Genomic DNA, 7,353 nt, shown 5'->3' with positions numbered 1-7,353 from the left:
AAGACCCGGGTTTGATTCCCGACATTGGTACAATATGTGAAGCCCATTTCTGGTGTCCCCGTCGTGATATTTGTGGAATATAGTTAAAAACGGCGTAAAACCATACTCACTCACTCTGAAAAATAGTAATGATACCAGGTGTTCGCTAAAAGGATAAGCATGGCCTTCCCTAACGGTAGTACTCGCTACCCACCCAATGCGCGAGCAACACCATCCATGCGTCTGGGTTTGACAAACTAGTGGTTGACTACATGAGCGGCGAGCAAGGACAGACACTTTAACCACCCGATCCACAAGAAATCGGATAGACAAACATTGGATCCTAGTTACCTAAACTGCCGGCCAAAAGAAAGATCACATCTACGTGTTAATGGTGGCAAAAAATGAAACAAACTAGAAATGGTTATTCGATGAAGATGCATTTGATACCCACAGATTGCTTTTGTTTTGAACCTCAAATTTTCAGTGTTTCTGCGACTGTTTCCAGCCGTGTAACATTTTGATAAATTTGGTAACTTTTTGGCCAAATTCAATTTTCAAGTGCATACTTTCTTTGGCCTCGGAAACGCCACAGTGGAAACGGTTTAAAAAATAACTGATATAATCTAAGACCTGAAACAATAACGCACTCCCCGACTAGTGAACGTTACATTAGTGTTTATGTCTGAAAAATGCAATATGTGTTAAAAAGTGTCTGTTTTAAGTGGGATAAGCAATTATAGCTACATTGAAAGAAAGCTAAAGATTGCGTCAGCACACACTTGTCACACTAACGAAGAGCAAAGTTTACATGGAAATTACCCCAAACACATAGGTACATATACACGCTTCTTTTATATTTTACGGAGACCAGCATATGTTTTATGCCACACAAAGAGTTTCCAAACAGTTACACACACCCTCTCCTTCTGGAGCCTCATCTTCACTAATAATGACAGACATTTTTCAAAGTTTGACATTAACCAGCGGGGGGTCTGTCTAATATACATTTGACGGATATGAATTTTTCATACACTAAATGTTGCGTTACTTCCATATTTTAAAACCAGAGAATACGAAATTGTACACGCAGATCATTAGCTTCCTGTCAATGATATACTCAAGTATCCGGATAATGAGTTACTTCCCCTTGCTCGAGTTTCCGGCTTGAGTGCTTAAAGAGATGCATGTTTTGTGCACGAGTTATTTTAAGCGATTTTCTGTGTGTGGTTTGTTTGTGCTACTGTGTGTATTGAGTTGGAGACTATTTGGACCGCGTTATGTCAGGTAAATAAATTTCATAGAATGATAAACGCAACGAAACCGTGAACTATTAGGCGTGAAAGTTCTTAAAAGTTGCACCAATGGAGACTAACAAGCTATTTCCAGGGTATGGAAGCTTATGATTCTTATGACTATATACAGTTATACTAATGATTACTTTTTAACTTATAGCTACCGATAGTAATTATGAGTCTTTAATACCCTTGGCGTTATGACAAAACGGTGATTTCTACTTACCAGAAAGTTTAACTACCAGTAAGAGTAATGTATTTGAAAATAATGGATTTTTTACGACGTTGTATAAAAACATTTAACTTTTCAACTATATTTTTCAAAAAATTAGAAGGCTGATAATACCATCAACCATACACGGATACTGTTTCTTTGACAAATGGGAAACTAAACAATTCTTAACCGAAAATCTACAAACTTTGTCAGCATAATGTGAACGAAAGGAGCTGACTTACGTTTAAACTAAATATTTGCTGAAATAACGCAAGTTAAATATTTGCTGAAATAATATCTAAATGTTTTATGTCTACTACAAAATGTTAACGAGACTTTAACGATGATTGCATCTATGCGCTATTGTTTGTTCTCAATTACCCGAACCAAATCGTTCCGTATATCATTTAACTTTTTCTAGATATAACAAAAAGTTACATAAAGTCATATTAATAGATGAAAGAATAGCGCAGATTCATATCCTCTTCGAAGTGGCAAAAACAAAAGAAATGTTTTAATGCTCCTACGCATGGCTACTTTCATTTAGTTTATAGACATCAGTGAGTGTTGGTATTCATAAAACCAGGGTTAGAAAATATTCTCCCTCGTACATTAAATTTCTCTGGCTTAAATCTGTCACCGTGCCTGTAATAATATTACACCAACGAGTGATTTCGGAAAGGGAGTTGAAAGGAGTCTTGGAAACTACTTACCTCAAGACTGATTTTTGAGAAAGGAAAACTCGTTAAGTGTTCCTAACGACTTCCCATGCTTATGCTGCCCGAATGCATGGTTAATAAATATGTTTAGATTTGCAGCTTGAAAGCGAAAACAACATTGAGCGGTAGCATTAAAACCTCGGCAGCTTTAGGACTATAAATTCCTCTTCTAAAGTAGGCTTCTTTGGAAAATAGTTCGTTAGGCTAAAGAAATACTTACTTGTGTGCCGTTCATAAACTAAATATATAACCGGAAAATGACCACCACCCACCACCCCTCCCCCATCAGAGATGAACAAGAATTCGCTTGTTAAGTTGTATAGTTATCAGAAATAAAGATGAATTTGTTGTGCATCTGTTTAAGTAATTTTTGTATTTACTTTGGGAACATGGTGGGGTTGGAGTTGATTCTTGGTGTGTGTGTGTGTGTGTGTGTGTGTGTGTGTGTGTGTGTGTGCGCTCGTGTGCGTGCGTGCGTGCGTGCGTGCGTGGGGCTGTAGGGTGTCAATGGAGATATCGTGGTGTAGGAAGCACCTATGTCAATTGGATTCAGATTTGGGGAGGGGGGGGGGGGGGGGGGGGGTTACAAGATCAAATTCAAGATAAACTGCAGGCAGGGCGAAAGAAGGTATACCCCATGATGGTGGCGAAAACTGAAACAAACTAGAAATGGTTATTCTATGGGGAAGTACTTGATACGGGTATCATAGTTGTGTTTCGGCAACTGTTTTCAGCCTAGTAACGTTTTGATAACGTTTGTAATGTTTGGGTGAATTCCAGTGTTCAACATCCGCTTGGCCGGCAGTTTTGACCCTGTTTTCGTTAAGCCCTCAAACCCATTGTTTCAAACCCCGAACCGTAAAAATAACAAACGCAAAATGTATGTACATGTACGTCGAAACATCATTATCATAAAAGATCTGGACTTTCAAGCAAACAACTCAAATCCTCTTAAACAACTTTTATTGGCCTAATTAGGAAGTCAATTTGGCGACTCGCCTTTGAAACAGTTTTGCCATATGGACAATAGCTTGTGTTGAACAGCGGGGAGCTTCGGGCCCTTGTTAGCCGTTGCACATATACTCTTAATGACTCTTCTGACAGTGCATACATTATGGCCATTAATCTTGCACGTTACTTTGGAGTTTCGACCCGTCTGAGTATGTTTCTGTCAATAACTTTGTTTGGATATGTGTTGAACACATATCGAATGAAATTAACATGAGAGCAGCATTGTGCAGGGGTATTTGAGTTGGAGTCTCTGAATGCTTTCTGGTGCGGATGCTGAAAAACTTATTGTGATTGATGAGGCCAAAACGTTTGATTACCTCTTGCGAATAGATCTGGCATTCCTGGGTTTCAGCAGAAAAATGGAGATTAGTTCAAATGTTTTTCCTGCTTTGGATTTTCTTGTTCATGTGAGAAAATCGATTTAGAATTCGGAACCTCTGAAATCTGGACTTTTTCAGAACATTTAAATTTCCGACCATCTCATTTCAGTAACGAAAACAGGATCAAAGTCGTAATTTATTTCTTAATTTATGGCAATATTAGGATATGGTGCAGTTGGTGTTGAATATGCTAGCTCGATAATGGTTACTATGCATGTTTATGTAAGGTATATATATACATATAATCGGCATGTTGGTTTTTTTCACTGCCCAAAATACAATGGTTCCAGTATGCTTCTCAAATAAAGGGACACTCACTCACTCACTCACTCACTCACTCACCACTCACTCACTCACTCACTCACTCACTCACTCACTCACTCACTCACCCAAACACACCCACCCACCCACTCACTCACTCACTCACTCACTCATCCACCCACCCACCCACCCACTCACTCACTCACTCACTCACTCACTCACTCACTCACTCACTCACTCACCCACTCACTCACTCAATCACTCACCCACTCACTTACTCACTCACTCACTCAAATGAAGCATGGAAAAACGTACAGTTGATTATTTCTTCCGGTTAAAGTTCCGAAACGAGAATTTGGTATTTCAAAATCAACGGTAATAAGTTACGCCAACATAGCTACTGACGTAACGTCAACAATAACGTCTGTACGGCGTTCATACTGGGCGTCACGTTACGTTTATGTAGCACAAAGTGACCATGCACAATTGCAGCAATCCATTTGTATCGACCACGGTGTATCTGCCCCAAACAGGTTTCGTATTCACCAGTGTTCATATCAGGATCTCTAACAGAAGACGCTGACTCCAATGAAACTGCGAAGTCGGTAAACACATCAACTCCGGTCTCTTAATTACCCCCCACCTTTTATCCTTGTGTGTGTGAGAGCGTAGAGACACATTTATGACGTAGGTGTAAATTACTGGGGATTATACTGTCTTGTGTACGGAGCCCCATACCAACGCTGCTCATTCACATATTCAAGGGGAGATGAGTATGTGTTGACGTCGACGTTACCGTAAATACTGTGATATGTGAGTGTCGTGACCGCTAGGATTTCCTTAATTGACCAGTTTAACGTTACTGCGCATTCCCCTGTCTTACGTAAGACGTAGCGCAGATATTTGCACGCATCAGTGACAGGTTGATAGTTTTATTGACTGGGTTCTTTGTGACAGCTGCCATGTTTGACATGATTCTGTAAAACAGTTTCAAGGTTTAACTGATATTATTGCACTGAGAGTTGGCTAACTTCCCTTCCACAAACAATCAAGTTAATGCTAATTTGGAACCAATTCTTGTTTCATGAAGCCTAATTATAATTTCCATTGATATTTTTCATGGAATTTATACAGAAAAGTCACTTGGATACATTCATTTCATTATCATCATATATTTCCGCCAAGCGAAGCTCAAAACTGTCGAAAGTTGGTCTCGGTTATACGGGTAACTAATTCTAAATATACATGTGAGTGAGTGAGTATGGTTTTACGCTGCTTTGAGCAATATTCCAGCAATATCACGGCGGGGACACCAGAACTGGGCTTCACACATTGTAACCATGTCGGGAATCGAACCCGGGTCTTTGGCCTGACGAGCGAACGCCTAAACCACTTGGTACCCGAACGCCCCTAAATGTGCATGTTGATAACAACAACTAACAAGGTGTACTCTTTTCTTACTTACTCACAAACTTCTAGAATGCCAATCACATAGTGATAATGCTATCTTCTATACTATTGCAAGCATTCTAACGTTGTTAAGGTGTAAAACACTGAATATTCATGTCCAAAACGTCGAATGAATAACGTCTAATAAAATAATGTTTGAACTAGGCTGTGATAATCAAGTGGATAGTTGATATTCTAATAGAGGGAATCCACATTTCGAATGCACAAACTGTTTTGTAAGAAAAGTGACGCCACTTTACACAACCCCATGCGTTATCGTGTTAGCTGAATGCAAGGCGCGATAATCATTACGCTGTTGATGGCTCCAATCGTGGGGTTCTTAGGCGTGTATAAGTTGTTGTGACACCTATGAGTAAAAACTGTACAAATTGTATGAACTATTCTGTGTCTTTTCCCATATGTGTTCCCCCTGACGATCCGGGCGAGATTTTAGTCTTCAGCAACCCATTCTTGTAAGGGCGACAAACGGGATCGGTTGGTCAGGTTCGCTGACGTGGTTGATGCGTGTCATCAAATCTCAGTTGCGTAGATCAATGCTCATGAAGTCAATTATTGGATTGTCTGGTTGATTATTTGCAAACCGCCGCCATGTGACTAGAATATTGCCGAGTGTGGCGTTAAACAACAAACAAACAAACAAGCCCTAAATATAAAAAAAAAACATCCAAAGAGATATTGGGACAAAGGTCCTGCAAGATTGTGACTATTTGATAAATATATCTCTGAAAAGAATTCCTTCTTAGAGAATCTCTAAACAATGAATTTCAAAATCTGATATATTTCGTTTATTCTGAATGACATTTAAGGGCATCACAATAAACGTTTACACAAAAGCTAGTCAGAGAATGAACGTTTCAGACAAATGTATTTCGGTGCTGAAAGATGAATACGAAGCACAGTGTGACACAAAAGATGACAATCAAATATAGTGTCCGACAAAATATGACAACACTTCTGGTCCATTTGAGATGAGAGCCCTTCCACTCCGATTCAAGATAGCAGTCCTTCCATTCAATTCAAGATGGCAGCCATTCCGGTCTAGTTCAAGATGGCAGCCATTCCGGTCCAGTTCAAGATAGCAGTCCTTCCATTCAATTCAAGATGGCAGCCCTTCCGGTCTATTCAATATGGCAGCCATTCCCGTCCAGTTCAAAATGGCAACCGTTCCGGTCCAATTTAACTTGGAAATATGTCATGGCAGCCATGGCACGCACTGTGCCCCATGGTCACAGATGACCATCTGAAATGACCACTGAGTTGCGGTCAAGCTCCAACATTACGGTTTTCTTAGATTATGCCCATTGAGCCCTAATTCTTAAGAAATACATACATACACCAAGTCATAAAACAATTCGCTACGTCTATTTCATGAAATGTTTTGAGTTTGTAATTATGTGCGACATACATAAAGTTAAGACATGAAGGTGGATAGACCGAAAAAGTATTTCCGCAGTGAAAGAAACAAACATTTCTTGTTCAAAATGTTTTTTTATCGGTTTTGTTTATATGTGGATCATCTTCCACAACATACTCACGCCGCTCTCATGATAACTGCCACTATTTTGTCAAGGCAAACGCTAGAGTCTTACATGTCAAATAACCTTAGAATGCTCCTCCAAACCCATACATGTGATGCTAAATGTTACATATGGTTGCTACAATACAACACTGTAATATATACATACATAGTAGCAATACCTTTCCTCAGAGGACCGCCTCCGTGGTCCTGTGGTAGAGCGTCCGCCCGGAGAGCGGAAGGTCCGGGGTTCGATTCCCGGCTGCGTCATACCAAAAGACGTTAAAATATGGTTCTTGTTGGTACCCTGTCTGGCGCTCGGCATTAAGGGGCAAAAACAAGAACTGGTCGACTCGGAGCCAGTATACTGTTTCTGAGTGGGGTATTCATGTTAAACTGCGGCATGGTATCTCAGTGAGTTAGCACTATAAATCGGCATCAGTCTGGACTAGTACAAGCAGACAGACAGACACATACACACGTGCATGCACGTCGCTATATAAGCGCA

Source organism: Haliotis cracherodii, unplaced genomic scaffold, assembly GCF_022045235.1.
Source record: "Haliotis cracherodii isolate W230 unplaced genomic scaffold, xgHalCrac1.p SCAF_9, whole genome shotgun sequence".
In the NCBI taxonomy this organism is placed as follows: Eukaryota; Metazoa; Mollusca; class Gastropoda; order Lepetellida; family Haliotidae; genus Haliotis; species Haliotis cracherodii.
This window is presented reverse-complemented; position numbering follows the sequence as displayed.